This window comes from Dromiciops gliroides, chromosome 5 (genome assembly GCF_019393635.1).
Source record: "Dromiciops gliroides isolate mDroGli1 chromosome 5, mDroGli1.pri, whole genome shotgun sequence".
Taxonomy (NCBI): Eukaryota; Metazoa; Chordata; class Mammalia; order Microbiotheria; family Microbiotheriidae; genus Dromiciops; species Dromiciops gliroides.
Genome location: NC_057865.1, coordinates 286,119,148 through 286,143,567, shown reverse-complemented (window position 1 = coordinate 286,143,567; position 24,420 = coordinate 286,119,148).

The window sequence follows — 24,420 nt, the reverse complement described above, 5'->3', positions numbered from 1 at the left end:
CTTAGCCCCATCCTTATGTCCACCTCAAAGTTGTTTTTTATAAGCTTAGGCATTACATGGAAAAGTATGGACACAGATGGGTTTTGATTTGTTTTGTTTTTCATTGAATCTAGTTTACATGGATGGAAAAACACAGCTGAGCCTCTGACTCTGTTTGGGGCTTTATCTCTATTTCTGGTTGAAACTCTCCCTCACTGACTTTTACCTAGAGTGTTTGCAGAAAGAAAGACAATATGATAGGGAAAGCCCTATCTGCCTTCTCTACCTCTGGTGGTCAAACCAGGAGCAAACTGGCTGGTTTCTGGACAATAGAAACTTACAGAATAGAAAATACACAATGACAGAACTTCATCACATGACAGGTAAACTGAGTCAGCACAAGATTTTTTTTTCCCCATGAAATGTTACAAGGAAGTCAAGTGCTTCCCCTTTAAGGGAAGCTATTTGGTTGTCTCAAGTTCAATGGAGGAAAGAAAGAGGATGAGCAAATCTAATTGGTCAGGCGAGCATGACAGAGCAGCAGCCTGGAGTTGCTACATCATCAAGGCTCCTCTCTGAGTTTGCCGGGCTGCAGACTTTAATTAACTTCCCTGACTGAGTCTCACCGTTGCTAATGAAGCAGCTAATTCCTGGAACAGGGGCATGTTCTTGTCAGTGCATTCATGGGATTCCAGCATCCCATAATACCCTGGCTCCCCATCACTGAGCTGATAGCTCTGATTTTATTTTTAACTGCATCTCTCTCTCCTTTGCCTCCAGGGCAATGGCTATCCTGACTTGGGGGAGCTGTGAGGGGCCCAGGACTCTAGCCTGGTGATTCACCAGGGCCCATCTCAAGAAAGAGGTTACAGTAGGCTTTGGGGCACCCCAGAGGGCCATGTGGTGTAGTAATGTGGGGTTGGAAGTTGAGACACCTAGATTGTAACTCAGAGAGAAAATCTAATTGCCTCTTAGCATCTCTAGCCTCTGTCAAGCCTCAGCTCAAATGCCATCTCCTCCAGAAGACCTATCCTGCTATGCTTCTGCCTGCTTGCACTAACCCCTACCCTAATAGGATTGAGTTAGTATGCATTTTAAACTTCATTGTATATATGTTGTTCCCTACTAACAGAATGTAAATTCCTTGAGGGCATGGATCATTTGTATATCCACTGGGTAGCTCGAACCTAGTAGGTACCTAACAAATACTTTTAAAATGAATGTAATGTGTTTCCATCTGTTTTCAGATACGTTTGTGAATGATTGAAGGAATTAGAAAGGATCTCAAAGGCCCTTTGGTCTAGCTATTACTGAATCCATGTTTTAATATCCCCTACCATTTGTAAGTCTTCATTTATAAGCTCCTTGTGAGGGGGAACCTATCATTTGCCATCATCTCCCATTCTCCTTTTGGATAGCTCTATTAGGAAAGCATTCCCTATGTTACACATGTAACCCAAGCCTGTCTGAGCATGCCCAGTTTGCTTTACATGGAGGTTAAGGCATCCCTTACCATGTGAGTGGGGGTAACCTCCTTTGATTGGATGGATGTCTGTGTCTTTAAAACTGGTTAGACCGAGCCCATCACTCTTTTCTTGTTTTCTGCTGCTCTTTGTGGCTGCTCTGTCCTGCTTTGAGGACAGCATGAACTGGACCAGTGAGAGGGGAAGGAATTCCTTTCCCTGCAGTCTTGTGGGGAGATAGGATAGATGTACTGAGAGCTATCCTCTAGCACAGAAAGGATATAAAAGCAGAGGGGCACTTGAGGTCCATGGGGCATCTCCTGGAATGCTGGGTGCAGTTGGCAAAGCTGTCATCAGCGAGTTCCACCTCCATGCCTGTGCCCTTCCTTGGCTTCCCTTCCCACCCTAGGCATGGAAGGGCTCTTATGCTTACTGCCAGAGGAGAGAGGAGGCAGACCAGAGATCTTACTGACAGATGAGCATCAATCAGTTTCACCTGTTCTCTCTTCAACCAACTGGCATTTTCCAAGAGTTCCCCACATACCTCTAAGAGTGGAAGCTCAGGAACCTTTGATCTTGGGGATGGGAAGAGGAGGAGGTGGAGGGTGATATCTGAAGACAGAGGGAGCCTTTCTCCCATTGCAATGTAGGTGACTCCATCTGGTACTGGCTTTAACTGTGGAAGCTGCTCCTAGATGTCATTCACCTGCCTGAGTAAGAGGGGCAAGGCTTCCTCCTTGCCTTACCCCCTCCCCGCAGAGGAAGTTCTGGGGATCCTAGAATTGAACACTAGTGGGGGTGATCTGTCATTCCATAAAATCATAGGCTGTAGGCACAAGGCTTCAACTCCCTAGCCTTCATTACAGCTCTGATGTCAATCGCAAAAATGCATGGACTGAATAAAATGCTATTTCTCATTTTATAGAAGAAGAAACTGAGGTTTACAGAGATTAAGGGAAATAATACTGCACTATGTAAGGAGCCACATTATTTTTCAAGAGCTAGGGAAATCAACCTGTGAGGACAGGGATGGTGGCCCAAATTTCACCTATCTTTGGATCAGAAAGCACTTTATTGGGGCAGCTAGGTGGCACAGTGGATAAAGTACCATCCCTGAATTCAGGAGGGCATGACTTCAAATCTGGCCTTAGACACTTGACAATTACTAGCTGTGTGACCCTTCGCAAGTTACTTAACCCCAATTGCCTCACCAAAAAAAATAAAAACACTTTATTACTACTATGTGCCAGTCACTGTGCTTGTCAATGGAGATACAAAGAAAAAATGAGAACCCCCCCGCCAACATTGGAGAGCAGAAAAGATGGAAACAAATAAATACAGGATAATGGGAGGAGGGGAAATTCCCCATCTATTGGTGGTGAGGAGGAAAGGCTTGCCATTGTAGGTAGTACCTGTATGAGCCTGGAAGAAAGCTGCAGATTTGATATCTGCAGGTGGCCACAATGGGATGGTGTCCTGGTGCCTTTTCTTTATTTAGGTGGTAGCACCATGGCCAGAGTTCATCATTTGGAGTCAGATCTCAGTTTAGGTCCTGGCTCCAGCACCTCCATTTCCCTCTATCAACCTGTTTCTTTAATCTATGGCTTATTCTGTAAAATGATATGGTGGTCAGGAGAACATTGTACACAGTATCAACAACATTGTGTGTTGATCAATTGTGATAGACTTGACTCTTCTCAGCAAAACAATGGTCCAAGATAGTTCCACAGGACTCATGATGGAAAATGCTCTCCAAATCCAGAAAAAAAGAACTATGGCCTCTAGATGCAGATTGAACCATACTATTTCCATTTTTTGTTGTTCTTCTTTTTTGAGGTTTTCCCCTTTTTGCTCTAATTCTTCTTTAACAGCATGACTAATGCAGAAATAGGTTTAATGTGATTATACATATATAACCTATATCAGATTGCTTGCTGTCTTGGGGAAGGGGGAGGGAAGGGAGAGAGGGAGAAATATTTGAAATCAGAAATCTTATAAAAACAAATGTTGAAAACTATCTCTACATCTAATTAGGAAATAATAAAATACTTTTATGATTTAAAACAAAATGATACTAGGTGACTTCTAGCCTAAACCACAATTTAATTCTTACAGACCACAAGTCTTCCAATTCTAACATTCTATGAGCCCCCCTCCATTTCCTCATCTGCAAAATGGGCATAATGATACAACCACAATCCCTCTCACCTTCCCTAGAATCATAGATTCAGAGTTATAAGGGACATCAGAGGTCATCAAGTCCAACTCCACCATTTTACAGATGAGGAAACTGAGACAGAAAGATCTTAAGTGACTGAGGACAATAGGATTGCAAATCTAAAGTTTTAAGGGAGCATCGAGGATATCTAGTTCAGCCTCCTCCTTTTAAAGATGAGAAAATTGAGTCCCCAGAAGATTAAATGACTTGCTTAGGGTCACACAGCTAGAATATAAGGTAAGGCATGCATTCATATCTTCCTGACTCTAAATTCAGTACCCTAACCACTATGTAATACTCCCATCATTACCTTCTCTGATGTCTGCCTCATGGAGATTTATAAGGAATCCTAGGCTCTCAAAGGCATATAACATTTTCATTGGTTCTACCTAGCAGTAATAATTTCAAACCTTGATCTAAGAGCTCCAATTTTGTCATTTCAGGAGCATCTTAGCTAAATTTCAGGGCTTACTATCAGAATGTTGACCACCAGATACTTTTTTTGGCGGGGGGGTGAATGGTGAGTGGGAGACTGATTCACAAAAGATCATCTACTCATGGTTTGAAGGGATGCAATCTGCTTTGATGGATGAAGTGTACACTCTGCACAACTAATAGATTACCAAATCTGTAACTAGGAGTGATCTTGCAAGCCACCTTGCTTAATTTCTTCACTTTTTAGAGGAAGTAACTCATCCCAAGAAAGGTCATAGCATCTATAGCTGTTCAGGACCTCAGAGGCCACTGAGCCCAAATCCCTCATTTTGCAGAAGAGCCAGAGAGAAGGGAAATTTCAAGAGAAGCCATTAGAAGGGGTAAGATTTGAACCCAGGACTTCTGAATACCAATTCAGTACATTTCCATTATGTGACTTTGTGATCATATATCCATACCATGGAGGGCTGCAATAACAAAAATGCTTTGTAATCATTGGGCCAGAGAAAGTGAGCCATTATCTTTCTCCTCTGTGGCTTGGGAAATTAGATGAGTAGGGCCCTTTCTGAACAGGTAACTCATTCCACTTTCTAGTCTAATAGATGCCTAATGCAGCTTTTATGTTGAAAAAGACTCCATTACTTTCCAAATTAGGAGCCTGAAATGAATTGTGTCCCCACTGACTGACTCCTCATTTCTAGTAATACATCTGAGTTCTGGGCTTTGGTTTTGTTTTGGAGTGGGAAATTCTTTGGTTTGGATTCCTGCTTGGGACATAGGCTTCAGGTTCATTAATCTACTTAAAGTTTAAAGATTTCTGGGATCAATGCACCCCCAACAAGTGTATTCTCCTCCCACCTCTACTGACTTCCTCTGATATGAGATGGAAATACTACATCTTGTCATCCATACCTGCAGGGAAAAGGCAAGGAAATCGATGGATCTTAAATGAGTGCTTAGGTAATAATATAGTGTGTATGCTGGTGGGGGAATGATAGAGGGATTAGCACCACCGGGGCACACAGGGAGTCAAGAGGCAGAGGAATAAGGCTCCTCAGACAGGGAAGCCAAGAAATAGGATGCTGCAGTGGCTTCTTTATCTGGTTACCTTTGTTTGCATCTCAGCTCTGTGATTTACAAGATCAGTGATGATAAGTGAATTACTTTATTATTATTATTCATTCATTCATTCACTCATTTATTTACTTACTTACAGGGCAATGAGGGTTAAGTGACTTGCCCAGGCAGTGTCACACAGATAGTAAATGTCAAGTGTCTGGGGTTGGATTTGAACTCCGGTCCTCCTAAATACAGGGACAGTGCTTTATCCACAACTCCACCTAGCTGCCCCTTGGTGAATTACTTTTACTCCTTATGTGACTTTGGGCAAGTCACTTAAACTCCATGGGTCTGAGTTTTTTTATCTGTCAACTGAAGAGGTTGGACTGGATGGCTTCTAGGGTTCCATCCGGTTTCAAGTGTGTGATCATATGATCTTCCCTAGGTCTCGCTTTCCCAATCTGGTACATGTCAGGTAGTGAAAAGATGGCTTTGAATCCCAATTATCCTTCATAAAATGTGAGACACTTCTTCCTCTAAAACTTTGGGTCATTAAGCATTAACCTCTCCATTTCTCCATGCGGGAAAGATGATGGAATAGAAAGAACATTGGCCCTGGAGTAAGGTCCCTTGGCTTTGATTCTTGGCTCTGTCACTTGAAAACTTTGTGACCTTAGATAATTCACTAAGCTTTTCTGGGCCTCAGTTTCTCTATTTGGAAAGGTTAATGGAGTGGAATAAGCATCCACCTTGGAGCCAAACCTCTGTCAGTTACAAACTGTGTGAGTTTTGATATGTCATTTTCCTTTTCTGAACTTTGGTTTCCCAATGCAAGAAATGTGTATGTTGGAAAGACAATTGGAGTCAGAAGCCCTGAATTCAAGGGTGAGCTCTGCTCCTTGCTGGTTGTATAGCCTTGGGCAAGCCTCATTCTTTTGCATAAGTCTGCATTTCCTCTGATGTAAAATAAGGCAGTTGGACTATATAATAATTCAAATTTCTAAAGCACTGTGATGTTTACAAAGCACTTCCCCTAAGACAACCTTGTGAAGCAGGGAGTGTAGGCATTATTATCCCCATTTTGTAGATTAGGAATCTGAATCTCTCTAAGGTAATTTCCAATTCTAACAATTCACATATGATTTGTTTTCCTGTAGGCAAATAATAAAGAGATTTAAGAAACTAATTAATTATAGTTTTAATCTTTTCTTTTGTTTTTAGATTGCTTAGATTTCCTTCTGTATCTTTCTCCTGTGCTTTCTTAGGGAGCCATCTTTTATGACAAATGATTTTTAAAAATAGGGAAAGATCAACAATACTGATCAACACATTGAAAGAAATTGAGAGCAGATATAATCTACCAAACCCTTGGATTCCAATCTTTGCAAAGGAGCATAGGAAGGTGTCTTCTCATGTCCCTTCTTTGGAACCAGGTTTGGCCTCCCAATATTCTTTTTTGTTTTATGGTGGTTGTATTTTTTCATATGCATTGTTGTAGACCTTGTATATTTTTTTTCTTACCTCTACTTACTTCACTTTGAGTTGCTTCATGTGAGTCTTTCCATGATTCCCTCTAGTCATCATGCTAATACAGCACAATATGAGGGCACTACCTTCTTGTACCACAAGTGTTCCAGCCATTCTCCATTGTCAACTTTGTTTCCTGCTCTGTTACCACAAAATGCATTGCTAGAAGGGGCAGCTAGGTGGCGCAGTGGATAGAGCACCGGCCCTGGATTCAGGAGTATCTGAGTTCAAATCTGGTCTCAGACACTTGACACTTACTAGCTGTGTGACCCTGGGCAAGTCACTTAATCCCCATTGCCCTGCAAAAAAAAAAATGCACTGCTAGAATTATTTTGTATATCTTGTCTATGGAGTCTTTTTTTTGTCATTGTATTCCTTGGGGGAATATACTTAGCACTGGGATCTCTGGGTTAAATGACATGGATAGTTTGGTCATCTTCTTGGCATGATTCTAATTTTTGGGAGAATGATTATACCAATTCATATCTCCATCAGCAACCCATTAACATTTCTATCTTTCTACAACCCTGCCAACACAGAGTATTCAATAAGAATAAGGACTGGGCCTGTGATTTTATTAGTACTAGAAGGTCCCAGTGAGGGAATTTTCTACCAATGAAGGTCAGCCCCTTCTCTGCAATTCATAGTATTAGCGAGTGGCTTAGAGATTAAATAAGTGACTTGTCTCTGATCACATAGCTAACGTGTGTCAGAGGCAAAACTTCAGCCCAGGTCTTCCTGGCTTAAAGACCAGATATATGACACCATGCTGTTGCCTATTTTCCCATAGAGATGGTAAATTTCTTGAGGGCTGGTGCTTCATCTCATGGCTCTTAAATCCCACACAGTGATTTTCACAGGTTTGCAAAAAAGAGTTGCTGGATTATATAATTGAATTAACTGCCTCTTATACTTTGGGATCTCCTTCAGGGCTCCCTGTACTATGCATATAGCATGATAGGTTTGTAGCTATATGGCTGACCAGCAGGTGATCAGGGAATACATGCTGAATTGAAACTGGACTGTGGAAGAACCCTGGACGTTTGGTCTAGGCCTATCTATGGCCTCCCAGCTAGTCTTCTCCAACAGCCCCATCAAAGTATAGCCTATTAAAGCTATTTCTACTCCAGGTTCCTAATGCCCTCTTCTGCTGGAATTGTGATTTCACTGGCTCCCAAAGCACATAATGAAGTCCCACCAAATTTTAGCAATTTCCTTCTAATGCTCATTGGCCTGAATGTTGGGGATGGGAGTTAAATGATGCATAAAATCAATCTGGACTACCCAGCAGTTAAAAGTGGATTTTCCAATGCCATTTGAGCAGGGAGCCAAGCTACCTCCAGTGAGCCATTGTGCCAGGTGGAGCCTTCCTCTGAGTTGGAGATCACTTCTTTAGAAATAGTGACTAGAAGTTACTACCCATTATGATATTCAGATGCATAAGAAGTGAGTTCCAGAAAGTTCCTGGATTGCTGGATATTTGAACACATGCCATCTAAGTTAGTTGCAAAGCCATTGATAGTCAGTGAGTTAGGTGGGAAAGAACAACCTGGAAGAAGCAGACCTCCCTTCTGGCCTTGCTTGAGCCACCAACTAACTTGGTGGCCATCTGTAAGTTACTTTTTCTGGGCCTTAGTTTTCCTCATCTTACAGCAGAAAGTGTTTTACTTAGAATTGGGTTCTGTCACTTAGTAGCCTTGTGTCCATACACAAAACTATTTCTCCTTTCTGAACCTCATTTCCCTCAAATATAAAATGATGACATTGGACTAAATTACTTCTGAGGTTCTCTCCGGTCTCTAAAATCCTGGGATTCTATCTGTATCATGAAGGGGTTGGACATGATGATTCCCTATGATTCCATGCTATGTCTGCTTTCCAGGAAGTTTCTTTTTGGAAGCAGCATGGTAAAGTGGAAAGAGCATTGGAATTGGAATCAAAAGGCCTGGATTCAAATCCACGTTCACTCAGTTGCATCATCTGTAAATAGAAGAATTCAACTGGATGGCCCCTGAAGTCCCTTTGAGCTCTAGAAGCCAATTGAGGCAGCTACATGCAATGGTAGATAATCCATACAAGTGGGAAATTAGAAAGATCTGAATTTAAGTCTGGCTTCAGGCATTTACTAGCTATGTGAACCTGGATGACTCATTTAACTCCTTTTAGTCTCAGTTCCTCATCTCTAAAATGGGAATGATAATAGTATCTTCCTCACAGGCTTGTGAGAATCTAAAGACATACCATATGTAAAATGCTTTGTAAATGCCAGATATAATGATTATACTTAGTATCCTATGACTATAAGTCATTTAAACTCTCTTGCTATTGGTTTCCTCATTTGTAATATATATATATATATATATATATGTATATATGTGTATATATATTTCCCCCTCCAAAAAAGTGATTTTTATTGGGTATGGACCCTCAAAAACAAACAAACAAACAAACCAACAAAGGTGTATGTCAATAGTGAGAACAAGAGAAGAGCCAAAATGACATCTTGCTTCTTTCAAGGTCTGTAGGATGTAATATATAATCATAACTTTTGGTTAGATATAGACTTTCCTAGCTTGTAAGAAGGTTACAGCTACCAAATATATATCACCACCACCACCACCACCACCACTGCCCTCTTAGCACTTTAGTCTTGAGATCCTTTGGTTATTCATAGAGTGGACACCCTCCCTAGATGGGATAGCCTTAAATACCTTCTCCTTAGCAAGGCTTCCTCCCAGCCTCCTTGTTAGTGAATTTTGATTCATCATGGTTTCCCAGACATGTTGACCTCTGAGGTCTATTCAGGATCTAAATCTAGGATCCTATGACCTCTCTGGGCCTCAGTTTCCTCATCTGTTAGATGAAGGAGTTGAATTCATCCTTTGATGAATATTTTATTTATATTTATTTATTTGTTTATTTCTTTGTTTATTTTGCAGGGCAGTGAGGGTTATGTGACTTGCCCAGGGTCATGCAGCTAATAAGTATCAAGTATCTGAGATCAGATTTGAGGGTCTGCCTATTGGTAGTAGGCTAGGAGCCATTATTCTAGAGTCCTCCCTATGAAGGATGCTAGAAAGGTGACCAGTATGTGAGGAGGAGTTACCTTTCCCAATCATAAAAATTATCCCCACCCTATAACGTAGATAACACTTCTCTGACACTTTGAGCAAGTGACATTAGGTATTGTGGCTCTTCCTGAATCCAGGACTGGTGCTTTGTCCACTGTGCCACCTAGCTATCCCCTTGTTGAATATTTTAGCTCTAGATCTAGGATTCTTTGATACAGAATTTGGAGCCAGAAGGCTAGATAGCAGGTACATGAGATTATGGACAAGTTATGTCTTCTGAACCTCAGCCAGCCTGTGGACAAAGTATTTGTAGAAAAAAGCAGGTGATTCCAGGCTGCTGACCAAACTGAATTAATTAAAACCACTGAATTCATAGATAACTCTTGCACCTCTCAACTCCTACTGCTATTGGGAAGAAATTGGCTCTTGGATATTGAAGAACTAAAGAAATACGTGACGTTGCCATTTCTTTAGGCAAAATCATCAGTGCTGTGTTCTATAGGTAAAAATCACAAACTACTCTTTCTGATTCAAGGGTGACATTTGCCCGATGCACCTCCTTATTCATTTGCTCACAAAGAAGAAGCTAAGAAGCATGCACTGAGAGCTGGCAAGGAACTGTATGAAAAGCACTGAGCTAGGCCTTGTAAGAGGAATAAAATTGAGGGTAAGATGGAATGTCTGGCCTTGTGGCACTCACAATAGTATTTTCAGACTGACAGAGAGAGCCACGATACCTAATGTCACTTGCTCAAAGTGTCAGAGAAGTGTTATCTACGTTATAGGGTGGGGATAATTTTTATGATTGGGAAAGGTAACTCCTCCTCACATACTGGTCACCTTTCTAGCATCCTTCATAGGGAGGACTCTAGAATAATGGCTCCTAGCCTACTACCAATAGGCAGACCCTCTAAACCTCATTTCTCCCCTCTGTAAAACATTTATTTCAGGAGTTATGAAAATTTCTTTAATAATATCCCTCTTATTCACCTGCCACATTTTAAAAAATTCTTACCACTGAGAGTCATTTTTTGGGGAATGGAGACATTGTTTCTAGAAAGGGCCTTGTGAAAGATGAATGACTTAACTTGAAGGACTGAACTTTTAGTAACAGAAGTCATAGATTCATAGTGAGAGCCAGAAAGGACCTTCGGTACCATCTAGTCCAACCCAGACATTTGACAGATGGATGAGATTCAGAGGAGGGAAGTGATTTGCCCAAGGTTATATAGAAAATTAATGGCACTCATTGGCTACACAAGTTGGCATTAGTTTATCAGCCTAGCCCTTACAGACAGCAAGGGCCTGAGGAAATTGAACATTGCGCAGAGGTAGCTTTTGATGGGGCTGATAGAAATCAACAGAGGCAAAGAAGAACTCATCTCTGATGATGCAGTTAAATCAGTACAGGGTACGGTTGGGGAAAACACCCTGATAACATAAGAAGCTAGAGCTTTGGGGACTCAGACCATGCATAATATATGCTCACTTCTCTCTTCTGACATACCTGCCTTGATATCTCCAGTTTTATTACTTCTGACTTATCCTTCTTAAATTACACCATATGAAAAACCATAGCCACTCATTTGGAACCTTTTTTTAAGGGGGAGCTACCCTCTTCTGGAAGAAGGGCTATTCCCTCAGTGATTACCCCTACCTGGGTTGTCCCTACAGAAATGTGGCAGCACCTCTATGTAGGGGACATGATATGAATCAATTTATCAATGTGAATTAGAATTTCTATTCATGGTCATTATAATTGATGAGCTATTTTTCTCATAAACACCCTAGAAGGTAAGAACTGTGGTTACTATATATCCACTTTTGAGAGGAGGAAATTGAGGCTCAGATGATGGGGTACAAAAGAATGAGTATTGGGAATTAGACAATTTAGTGTCAAAGGCAGGGTCCAAATCTCAGTTCTACCCCTCACTAGTCATAGAATCCTAGCAAAATCACTTTCCTCTCTGGTGTTCAGTTTCCTCATTTGCAAAATAAGGGGGTTGTTCAGACTTGATTATTTCTAAGATCCCGACAGCTCAAAGCTCTCTGATTTTAGTTTTTATCCAAGGTCACATTGTCAGACAGAATGGGAAACCAGGATCCCATCACAGGTTTTCTGTCTTCAAGGTCGACATTGCTCTTTCCACTATGCCAGGTTGTCGGATTCAATGTGTTAGTAAATAATATTTTTAAGGGGGTAAAAAAGTGGTGCATTTTGTTCTCACATTGCAGCTAAAAGCTTTCTCCTTTCTTTAGCAAGCTTGTTTAATGTGATGGGCTGAATGAAAGCTTCATAAATCATAAACAGGCAGAAATCGAAGTCAAAGCTATGTGGGATGGGATGTAGAATTTAGTCTCTCTAGTGGGGTGGGCCCTCTGGCTCCTTGAATCTGTGAGAGGCAGAGGCAGTGTCTGTTCAGGAACGCAGGCCCCAAACAAAAGAGATGAGACTAGGGAAAGCAGCAAAGAACTGGAAGTAAAATAAGTTCCCATCTTTGGGGAAATGACTGAAACTTAAAGAATCCTCTGACTTATGAATGTAATGGAACATTGTGTATTAGGAAATGATGAATATGAGGAATTCAGAGAAACATGGAAAGATGCATATGAACTGATGCAGAAATCAGTGGAACAAAAATAACAATGTATATGATGATTTTAGTGGTTCCAATGAAAAGATCATTAAAAAGAAGTTTCACTAAGAGTAATGGGAAGACCGTTCACTGATGAATAGATAATGAAACACAATTTCCTGCCTCTGTGTGTGTGTGTGTGTGTGTGTGTGTGTGTGTGTGTGTGTTAAGGCACTGACAGAGAATGATGTATACACAATCAGATGTTGCCACTGTAATTGGTGCTTCTGCCGCTTTGATGTTTTTGTTACAAAGGTGATGGTGGTTTAGGTTTCATTCTGGAGGGGTAGAGGGTTTCCTGCAGAAATGAATGTGATATAAAGGCACAAGGCACCAATAAAATGTTTATTTTTAAATGATAATTTACCCCTCAGAGAAGTAACTTCCATCATTAACATTTCCCTCCCTCTAGCAGATGACCTCTGCCCTTGTGCTTCATTCCTTTGGTGCTCTCTGGCTGAGCTGCTGCTAGGTGTATCATGGGAGAGCCCCAGTTTTTAAAATGAGAAGATTTTAGTAAATGATCCTAAGTCCCTTCCAAAAAAAATGATAATTTAGTAAAATGGAGATGAAGAGAGGGCTAAAGTATGTCACAGCAGGACTTACACACACACACACACACACACACACACACACACACACACATACACACACACACATATGTTTGGAGTCCAAAGATTTGGGGTCAAGTTCCAGTTCTATTCCTTGTTAGTGTAATTTGTGTGAAGTGCCTTTTCTTCCTAGGTCTCTGTTTCCTCTTTTGCCAAAAAAGTGGCTTGATTGAGTTTCTAAAGCTCCTCCTAGTTCTGACATTCTATTTTCTAAAAGCCTTCCAAGCTTTGACATTCTTTTTTTTTTTTTTGGTGAGGCAATTGGGGTTAAGTGACTTGCCTAGGGTCACACAGCTAGTAAGTGTTAAGTGTCTGAGGCTGAATTTGAACTCAGGTCCTCCTGACTCCAGGGCCGGTGCTCTATCCACTGTGCCACCTAGCTGCCCTTTTTGTGGGGGAGGGCACACCCATTACCTTGTTTTTTGTTTTTTATTTTTGTGGGGCAACAGGGGTTAAGTGACTTGCCCAGGGTCACACAGCTAGTAAGTGTCAAGTGTCTGAGGCCGGATTTGAACTCAGATATTCCTGAATCCAGGGCTGGTGCTTTATCCACTGCACCACCTAGCTGTCCCCAAGCTTTGACATTCTTTATTCCAAGTTCCCTTTATGCTCTGACAATCTAAGTTCCAAGGTAGCTACCAACTCTGACATTCCCTGTTCTAATGTTCCTCCCAGCTCTGACATTTTCTAACATAAAGCCCTAACATTCCATGTTATAATGTTCCTCTAACCTTTGTGTTTTTAAGGTCCTCTCTGTGTGTGGCATCCCATGTTTTAAGGGCTCTCTCAGCTCTGACATCCTCTGTCCTAAGTCTTAGACTCCATGAATGATTTCAGGATTTATAAAGAAAGATGATTTCTGAAAGATGAGGGTGGGGCCATCTGCCCTCTGCAGGCTCCATCATCCTACTGCCCCTTATGGTCAAAAAGCAGCTGCTGTCTTTAGTTTTTCTTTCCATCTCTTTCACTGTCAAGCAGGAAAGTCACAAAATTTGTTATCTAGTCCCTCTTTCACCTGGAATTCAATGTGGGTGATGGGGATTGAAAAGACGAGTCATATCATGTGCTACGTGAAGTCAGTTTTTCCAAGTGTGACAACTTGTAAGGAATGGTAGAGAGTAGATTTCCACTCAGATTGAACTAGATGAACATTTCAACCTGGAAAGTCTGGGATCCCGAGTTATTTTATAGGAGAAATTTGTTTTATCTTGAAGTTGGACTAGGGCAGTGATTTCATGCTCAAATAGAAAATAGATCCCTGTGGGCCAATATTGACAGAGAAAACTACAAAGTAACATTATCCATGTTCTATTTTTCTATGTTTTGTTAAACATTCCCCATCTATATTTTAATCTAGTATGGGCCACTCTCGGTAGTTTCCTGTGAGTTTGACACCTCCCCTGTAATGCAGAAAGTCTTTGCTTACAGGGGTTTGTCTCAACCTGACCACCAATGACGTGTACTATCTCTATCACATGATTCTGTATTTGAGAACTGTCCTATATTATACCTTAATTGCTTCATATGTAATTTCTCTCCTTATCACAGCAAAACGGCGAGATTCCCAAGGATAGAGACTAGACCTTGTATCCTCCTAGGTCTGGCATCCCATCCTTTCTCCTAGCACTATTAATCTATCAAAAATGTTTATGAAGCACCTACTATGTCCAAGGCACTGTGCTATGTATTGGGGCCAAAAGACAAAGATGAAACCAACCCTGCCCTCCAGGAGCTTATAGTGTAATACAGTGATGATGGGAATACAGCATATGTTCAGAACAGTGTGATGATTGTGTAAGATCTACTTCAAAACATTGAGAACATAGAATGTCACAGCTGGAAGGGACCCTAGTATTCATTTACTTGAACCCTCTCGTTTTACATATAGAGAAGCTCAGAGAATCCAAGTGACTCGCTCCAAATCAAACAATAAGTAAGTAGTAAGTAAGTAGTATCAGTGTTTAAATTCAGGCCTTATAATTCCCAACCCAGTGTTATTGTTACTACAGCACATGGATTCCCTGGTCTTTTAGACTGTGTACTCTATGAGGGTTGAGATACAAATTTGCTTCTCTTTGTATTGCCCCATTACTGAGCAGGGTTTAGATTCCCTTAACATTTGCCAGCTGAGGAGAAAGAGTTTTGGGGGGAGACCAGAAAAAAACAGAATTAGGGCTGAGGAATCCAGATAGGATATTGAGTTGTGGCCTTGGCAGTAGCTGGGAAATATTGGCAGTAAGTGATGAAGCATAGTGGAAAAGGCATTGAACTAGGAGCAAGGAGACCGAGTATTTGTTCTGAATGTGCTACTAGTTCCTTTAGCAAATTAATTGAATTTTAGTTTCTCTACCTCTAAAATGAGGTAGTTTTGGGCAGCTAGGTGGTGCAGTGGATAGAGTGAGCACTGGCCCTGGATTCAGGAGGACCTGAGTTCAAATACAGCCTCAGACACTTGACACTTACTAGCTTTGCAACCGTGGGCAAGTCACTTAACCCTCATTGCCCCACCAAAAAAACAAAACAAACGAGATGGGTTTGAACTAGATCATCTTAAGGTCCCTCCAAATGCTACAATCCTACATCTAAAGACAATTCCCAGCCCATATGTTCTGTGTCCTTAGAGTCCTTCCAGCTCTGGCAGTCTGTAATATAAGATAATTCCTATGCCCAAAGGGCGATAAAGCTGTGCATACCCTTTGACCCAGCAATCCCACTTTTAGGTCTTTTGCCCAAAGAAATCATGGAAGGAGGAAAGGGACCCACATGTACAAAAATATTTATAGCTGCTCTTTACGTGGTAGCAAGGAATTGGAAGTTGAGGGGGTGCCCATCAATTGGGGAATGGCTGGACAAGTTGTGGTATATGAATACAATGGAATACTATTGTGCTGTAAGAAATGATGAGCAGGAAGAGTTCAGAGAAACCTGGAGGGTCTTACGTGAGCTGATGATGAGTGAGATGAGCAGAACCAGAAGAACATTGTACACAGTATCATCAACATTGAGTGTTGACCTACTGTGATGGACTATATTCTTCACACCAATGCAATGGTACAGAAGAGTTCCAGGGAACTCATGATAGAAGAGGATCTCCAAATCTAAGAAAAAAAAAGAAAGAACTGTGGAGTATAGATGCTGATTGAACCATATTATTTCTTTTGTTTTGGGTGCTGTTGTTTTTTTTTTTTTCTATTTTGAGGTTTTGTATCACTGCTCTGATTCTTTCTCTTGTAACAGGATTAATGCAGAAATAGGATTAATGTTATTATGTGTATATATATGTGTGTGTGTATATATATCTATATGTATATGTATAGAGATATATAGATATAACCTATATCAGATTACCTGCTGTCTAGGGGAGGGGGGAGGGAGGGGAGGGAGGGAGAAAAATCTGAAATTGTAAAGTATGTATAAACAAAAGTTGAGAACTATCTTTACATGTAATGGAAAAAATAAAATATCTCATAAAAAAAGAATACACAAATGTTGTTTGCAACATTATGTCACAGAGGTGCTTTTCTTATTTTTGAAAAAGCAATTTGTAGAAAAACAACTTATTTGAAACATCTCAATCGCAACATGGAGGCTGTCTTAATAAATGTATTCCTGCTACCTTAGTTGGATACTTATTCTCAGTACATTTTTGGATTAAATCTGAATTCCCTATATTAAAAAAATATATAAGATAATTCCCAGAACTGATATTCTGCTTCAAGGTCCTTACCAGTATTATCACTCTATACCATAAGGTAACGTTCCCAGGTATGGTCCTCTATGACAGGAAAGAGTTATTTATGCCCAATAGCAGAGACCTTACCCCACCATGGCCAAGCTTAGCCAAGACAGATGGTAATGTCAGTGATGAAATGTTGCTGCCCATCTATGCACCAACTACTTAAAGATAGTGAGAATCCCCAGAACTAATTAATACTCATTTTATCATGGCTGAGTTGGTAGATGGCCAGAAGGCTTCAGAGTAAGGAAAATAAGGGAAATATTGTAAGAGTACCAGGAAGAAAATGGGAAGGAGGAGAAAAAAGGCCTGCAGACTGGCGAATTATCTTTTATGAATTAGGTAATTTCTGGGAGGAGATAGATCATGGTCAAGTTTTAGAAGAAAGAGACATAGATTGGAATATAGGCAGCGAGAGTCAAGTACATGGAAAATGTCCTATCTAGTTTTGAGTTGTTCTTCACTAATCTTTCCCAGTAATTCTTCTAGCCCAGAGCTCCCCAAGGTGATTATGTTCAGCTTTACCACTGCAGAGACATGCTGATTTTAGAATAATAGAATAGACTCTAAGAATGCAAGAGCTGGAAGGAACACAGAATGATTACTACACAGCTGGAAGGGACTTTGGAACATAGAATTTCAGAGCTGGGAACATGGAATAAAAGAGCTGAGAAAGACCGTAGAATAGATATTTGAGCTGAGAAAAGAGTTAAAATGCAGACCACTATATTACAGAAGACAATAGGTATGATATATTGGGATTGGAAGATCAACTAGTTTGACTCATTTTGGAGAGGAGGAAATTCAGCCTCAAAATGTGGATGAGATTTGGTGAAATCCCAATGGCTGGTGGATCTGGGACTAAAATTTGATTCTTCCTCCCTGTGTAGTAGCTTTTGTTTGATATCATAAATCCTTCTTATTCCAATATGAGTTTACCTTTCGATTTTCTCCCTCCCTCACTGTTAATATGCATTTCAGTTAAGGCTTCCCCAAAGGCTTCACTAATAAGCCATTATGACTTAGGGCTGAGGCCATCATATTAAGACATTTATTTGCATTTCACTTTATTTTTTACAAAACACTTTGAATGCATTATCCCATCTGATTCCATATGATGAACAAAGTAGTGGAGGTATCATTGTCTCCCTTTTACAGATTAAGGAACTGAGAAGAAGGGAGGTTAAAGAGCTCTCCCAAGGATATAAAACATATAAGTAGGCATGTGGGATTTGAAACCAGGTCTTGTGGCTCTGAACCCAATATTCTGTGTTCAGATTGCCACAAGGGAAATTTAATCTCCCAGGAACAAAGAAAACATCTGAATTTTTTTCAAGGGAGAAGCACATACATGTCATAGGAGAGAGGAGTCAGCAGTTATCAAATGATTTCCAGAAAGCTTAGCTCTGATAATAATTCATTTGATGGAACCTGAAACTGGGCAACTCTTTAATTAATATTTTATTTCCCCCAATTACATGTAAAGGGAATTTTAACATTTGTTTTTTTTTAAATTTGAGTTCTAAGCTTTTTCCTTCCCCCCTTCAGCCCCTCCCCACCCCACCCCCTGCAGAGAGTAAGCAATTTGATATTGGTTATATATGCACAATCATGTAAGACATTTCCATGTTATTCATGTTGTGAAAGAAGAAACAGACCAAAAGAAAAGACCATGAAAAAGATAAAGTGAATAATAGGCTGCTTTGATCTGTATTTATACTCTATCAGTTCTTTTTCTGGATGTGGATAGTGTTTTTCATCACAAGTCCTTTGGAATTTTCTTGGATAATTGTATTGCTGAGAATAGCTAAGTCATTCACAATTAGTTGTTCATTGTTTCTTCTATTGTTTACAACATTCTGCTGGTTCTGCTCACTTCACTTAACACCAGTTCATGTAAGTCTTTGCAGTTTTTTCAAGCAGTTCACCTGTTTGAGAGAACCTGGCTTCCAGTGGAAGGAGCTTACCAGTAAGATATCAGTGATTCTTTGAGCTCCGTGCTGAGGCTCCATGTTGTTGTTGTGAGTCTGAGAGGTAAGGGTTTAGCTTGACAAATTGGCCACAGCTCCATTCTGAAGGCACTTGTATGCTCCCTTAGCTACAATCCATGGGCATTCAGGACCCTCGACAGAGCTGCATTATTCTTTGAAGTTCAATACCACAGAGAGCTACTGGTTGCATATCAGCTGACAGTAGACAGAACATTCACTGGTCTTGTAATCAAGTCTAGGCAATACTACTGATTAACATTGTGACCTTGGACGAATCATTTCTCTACTGTCCTCAGTTTCCTCATCTGTAAAATGAGGAGATTGGACCCACTGCTCTCCATGGTCTCTTCTAGCTCTGGTATTCTAGGTACTCATATGGCTTCACTCAGAGATGTGGAGTTACTGGCAAAGGTTTATTTTTTGGGGGGGGAGGTTGTTTTTGTTTAATTTGTTACTGAAGGAGCAGAGTTAGAGGGAATGTACCCTAAAGGTCCCTGCTTAGCTGCTGGTTGGAGGAAAACCACTTTACCTTGGTGAGTCTGTTTCTCCATCTGGAAAATAGATAAAATCAGATGGGCTTCCTCTTCAAAGCCTGTCAGTGCTTTGAGGATGAAAAACATATCACTAAGTTATGCATAGTGCCTTTTCTTGATTGTAATAGTAGATAGAGGTAGCATGAATAACTGGCATGTGCAGACTCAGCCAGCTACTCGCTCATTCAGTCAACATGTATGCCAAATCCCATGCTGGACACTGAGACAAGAGAAAGAAAAGATAGAATCCCTGCCCTCCCTGAGCTCACAGTCTGGATGGAGACAATCGTATTCATTCAATTCCTCTTTATTAGGATTTAATAACAACTTAGTATACGCGATGGGGCTCATACCTTGCAAAGCAGTTCACATATATGAATTAATGTGATCCTTGCTACGGACCTGGGAGGTAAGCAGCGTAACTCTTAGTGTGGTAGCATACAAAAACGCAAAATGTAGAGGGAATCCACTGGGGTTTGAATAATGAATGGTTCTTCAATTGGCTACTTCTGGAGCCTTTCCTGAGGGAAAAATCACCAAAGTTTCCTAAGACTCTGTTTCCACATCTTTAAATGAAAGTTATTAGACTTGATGATGTCTGTGTCCTTTTCTGGCTCCGTATCTATAGTCATGTTTTTCAGGAAGGAACTTAGATTCAAAGTGTTAATAAGCCCTGCCTTGGCAATGATATTTTGAGGTTCACGTTTCATTATTACCTTATTAAAGATGAGTTGTTGTTTGTCCTTCATTCCTGAAGAGGACCATGACTTCAGGGTGATGTAATGACTTGCACCGAATTGGATTTAAGTGAGAAAGGGCTGAGCAAGGTCATCAACCTCATGGTCTCCTCTAGAGTCATCTGAGTAAAGTGGTGAGATATGCATCAGGATGACTGGAGATGGCCCCAGATGTTTGAGGCAACTGGGGTTAAGTGACTTTCCCAGGGTCACACAACTAGAAAGGGTCAGGTGAGATTTCAACGCAGGTCCTCCTGACTCCAGCACCAGTGCTCTATCCACTGCATCACCTAGCTGTCCCCTAAAGATGAATAAGCTTAGGACTGAAGATGCAATGTGATTTGGCTGAGGGCACATGACTAAGTGGCATCGTTTGGCTTGGGCCCACATCTGACTCCAAATTTAGTGCTCTTTCTACTTTTCCGTATTGCTTTGGAATATAGCCTCAGGACAAGTTTAAGAGTGACATAAGGCTTAACAAAAATATGAGATTAAAAGAGCTATCCAAATTTAGTATGTCACTAGTGTCAATGTAAGAACACAGATGCTAAGGACCATAGATAGTTCAGAGAAAAGAGGGAGCACAATGGACTGATGGGGATCAAGGAAAGGTTACTGGGAAAAATGGGTTTTAAGTACAGTTTTCAGGGTGGAGAGGATTACTGATGGGATGGGAAGGGGATTTTAGGGAGTGATGTGAATATGAAGGTAGGAGAAGTGCATAGTGCATTTGAAGTATGATGAGGAGTTTAGCCTTGCTGGAGTGGGAATCCACAAGGGATAGTGGAAAATAAGACTGGAAAAGTACACTGAACTCAATTTGTGGAGACATTTTGATAACCAATAAGAGGGTATGGGCTTTATCCTAAGGCAATGGGAAACTTGGCTTTTCCCAACAGTGTGATCATCTTTCTGGAAGGAACCATTGGCCTCACCATTGCCAAATGAATCAACTCCAGATATTATTCCTTTGATATTCTTTTCTTTTTTGGGGGGGTGAGGCAATGAGGGTTAAGTGACTTGCCCAGGGTCACACAGCTAGTAAGTGTCAAGTGTCTGAGGTCATATTTGAACTCAGGTCCTCCTGAATCCAGGGCTGGAGCTCTATCCACTGCACCACCTAGCTGCCCCCTCCTTTGATATTCTTTGGTTTTTTTCTGACTGGATATAATAGTGAGCAGTGGGAAAGGAGTGTAGTACAGGGAATTGACATTGACTCTGGTATCTGAGGACTGGGTTCTACAATGTTTACCCTCTCTGTGATCTTGACTAAGTTACTTATCTCTTCAGGACTCAGTTTATTCATCTATAAAATGAGGACATTGAAGTAGATAACCTCTAGTTCACATAATTGATCTTAGGGCCCAGGTAATCACATGAAAACAGAGAATCAGAGATCACATATGGAAGTGAGAGCACCAGCTCTTTTAAAAAAATAGTATTTTTTTTTTACAATTACATGCAACAATAGTTTTCAACATTCAATTTTGTAAGATTTTGAGTTCCAAATTTTTCTCCCTCTCTCTCTCTTCCCCCCCACCCAAGATGGCAAGCAATCTGATATAGGTTATATATGTACAATCACATTAACATATTTCCAGATTAGTCATGTTGTGAAAGAAGAATCAGAACAAAAGGGGAAAACCTCAAGAAAGAAAGAAAAGTAAAAATAGTATGGTTCAATTTGCATTCAGATTCCACAGTTCTTTTTCTGGATGTAGAGAACATTTTCTATCATGAGTTTTTGGAATTGGCTTCAATCATTGTATTGCTGAGAAAAGCTAAGTCTATCATAGCTGATCATCACAGAACTTTGCTGTTACTGTGTACAATGTTCTCCTGGTTCTGCTCACTTCACTCAGCATCAGTCCACTTAAATCTTTCCAGGTTTTTTTGGAATCTTCCTGCTCATTATTTTTTATAGCACAATAGTATTCCATTACATTCATATAACACAACTTGTTTAGCCATTCCTCAATTGATGGCCATGCTCTCTCAATTGCTAATTCTTTGTCACCACAAAGAGAGCTGATTTTGTACATGTGAGTCCTTTTCCCTTTTTAAAGCCTTTTGGGAATAGTTCCAAATTGAGAACACCAGCTTTTGATCATACAAGGGTTGTCTCTCTGTGGAGAAGTATTATTGACATTAATCCTTACTAAGAACCTTACTAGCTGTGTGACTATGGGTAAGATGCTTAAATTCTTTGAGCATCATCCATCACATAGGAATACAAATATTTGCAACCAGCCGAATGCGCTTCAGAACAAAGCTCACCTGTTCAATAAGCTCAGGACTCAGCATTCCTAGAAAACGAGGAAACTGAGGCCCAGAATATAATAGAGGGAAGACTGAATGAAGATCTAGATTGACTTACAGTAAATATCTAGGAAACCTTGGCCATGTCATTTCGATTTCCTGACTCCCAGTTTTCTCAGCTCCAAAAATAAAGGTCTTAGAGTATATATGTGACCCCAAAAGCTCCTTCTGGTTCACAGCCCTGTGCCTTTGCTGGGGTCATTATCAGCAGGCTGATGTCTCCTGCCAGCCGGCTTAGATTCTTGTAGGACAAATACTATGCAAATTCGGACTTGGCTTCTTTTTCTTTTTCCAAAGGAAATGGCCTGTTTAATTTCTCTTCAAACAGAAGTCTACTCCCTAATTCCTCTAAACCTTTTTATTACTGTTGCCAAAATTTCAGGTTCTTTGCTTTGCAAATATTAATCTGACTAATGAGTCCTGAAGACCACCTGATCACATTTTCCATTTATTATCACAATGTAGAAATTGCAGGCATATTTGAGGAATAAATGGAAGAAAAAATACAACAAATAGTGTCTTTGGGGATAAGAAAAATGGGTGAAGTCAAACACCATCTTACTTTGTCCTTTATATGTGCTGCAGGGATAGTGAGGGGGTGGGGGTAGAGGAGAGAATTGACTAGAGAGTTGTTTTAAAGGTGGAAGGGAATACTGAAGTAAAATATTTTGCTTTTACTTCAATATTTATTGATTTAAAATGATTTAACAAACATTGTCTCATTTTATTTTTTTAAAAAGAGGAGAGGCATACCGAACTGGTCTCAGAGGCAGGAAGACCTGGATTCAAGTCCTACCTTTGATACATACTGGCTGCGTGACCCCAGGCACACCACTTACCTTTTCCATGCTCCAAAGGTCTCTCTAAGACTATACTTGGCACAAAAGGAGCCTACTTGAAGTGGCAGAGGAAATTCCCTCATTCAGTACTTCCTTATAGCACAGGTCAAGTCTCTATGATGGAGCCAGTGCGGGGAGGAGAAGGAGGAAAGGATGGAGACAAGGAGGAATAAGGGAGAAAGAATAGAAGAAGAGAGAGAATAGAGGGAAAGTGAATGAGAGAGAATAGAGGGAAAGGGAGAGAGGGAGGTAAAGATAGAATAGAAGGAAATGGAGAAAGAGGAGAGAGAAAATAGAGGGAAAGGGAGAGAAAGAACAGAAGGAAAGGGGGATAGAGAAAGAATAGAGGGAGAAAGAAAGAATAGAGGGATGGAAGAAAGGGGGAATAGAGGCAGAGAGAATGAATGGTAGGAGAGGGAGAGGCAAAATGGCATCATGGTTTGGATATTCAAGAGGACCCAAGTTCACATTTTATTTCTAAAATTGAAGATCTGTCTTACCCTGCTCAAGTCACTGAAAGTATGTGCCTTGTGCAATCCTGAAGTGCAGAGCCCATGAATTCTCCGAGTTAATAAAAATCCCTGAGCTTTTAGGTAATTGCCTATTTATTTATTTATTTATTTATTTGTTTGTTTGTTTGTTTGTTTATTTATTTATTTATATTTTGGTGATGAGAGGCAGTAGTGAGATCTCTGGATTTGGAATGAGAAGTTTGGGGTTCAGGTCCTGGCTCTGACATTCACTGACTGTGTGGAACACTTCCCCTATCTTGGCTTTAGGATCTCATCTACAAAATAGAGATGAGAGCCGTTCCCCAACAAAGGTTTGCTGTGGAAACTGAATAAGAACAATGCCCACTGATGTGGTACAATGGAAAGAGCTGGGATTTGGAGTCAGACAACATGGATCCTCATCCTCATCCTCATCCTGCCACTCACTGCAGGATGGTGGGCAAATCAGCTTCACTCTCTAAGGCTCAGTTTCTTCATCTAGAAAATAAAGGCATCGGGCTATATGATCTCTTGGGTCTTTGCCATATCTGATTCCAGTGGACCTGAACTCTAGTTTTCTTTTCTTTTCTCTTCTCTTCTTTTCTTTGCAGGGCAATGAGGGTTAAGTGACTTGCCGAGGGTCATACAGCTAGGAAGTGTCAAGTGTCAGCAGTCATATTTGAACTCAGGTCCTCCTGAATCCAGGGCTGGTGCTTTAATCCACTAGACCACCTAGCTGCCCCCCCAATAGTTCTTTTTATTCATTCTTTGCTTT